A 292-nucleotide genomic window follows, 5' to 3' on the forward strand; every position below is an offset into this window, starting at 1 on the left:
CCCATTCCTTAGCCGGAAAGATATGTGGCCATGAAATAGGGATTAAGCGGAACAGAATTGACTGGGTGGTAGAGTCGTGGAAACACCGCTTTCTTCCATATTTTGGACCTTAGCTCCGTGGAACAATATACTACTGCTGAAACACGGAAGAATTGAAATCTTAGATCAAAACATTATGTATGGATGATATGAACTGCCTAAACAAGAATTCTTGAACAGCGAACAACCAGAGCTATTACTCACTACATCAAAAAATTTCCATTAATGAAAGATGTAAATCCATTGGAAAATA

This window comes from Corylus avellana, unplaced genomic scaffold, assembly GCF_965113065.1.
Source record: "Corylus avellana unplaced genomic scaffold, dhCorAvel1.hap1.2 HAP1_SCAFFOLD_135, whole genome shotgun sequence".
NCBI classification, from domain to species: Eukaryota; Viridiplantae; Streptophyta; class Magnoliopsida; order Fagales; family Betulaceae; genus Corylus; species Corylus avellana.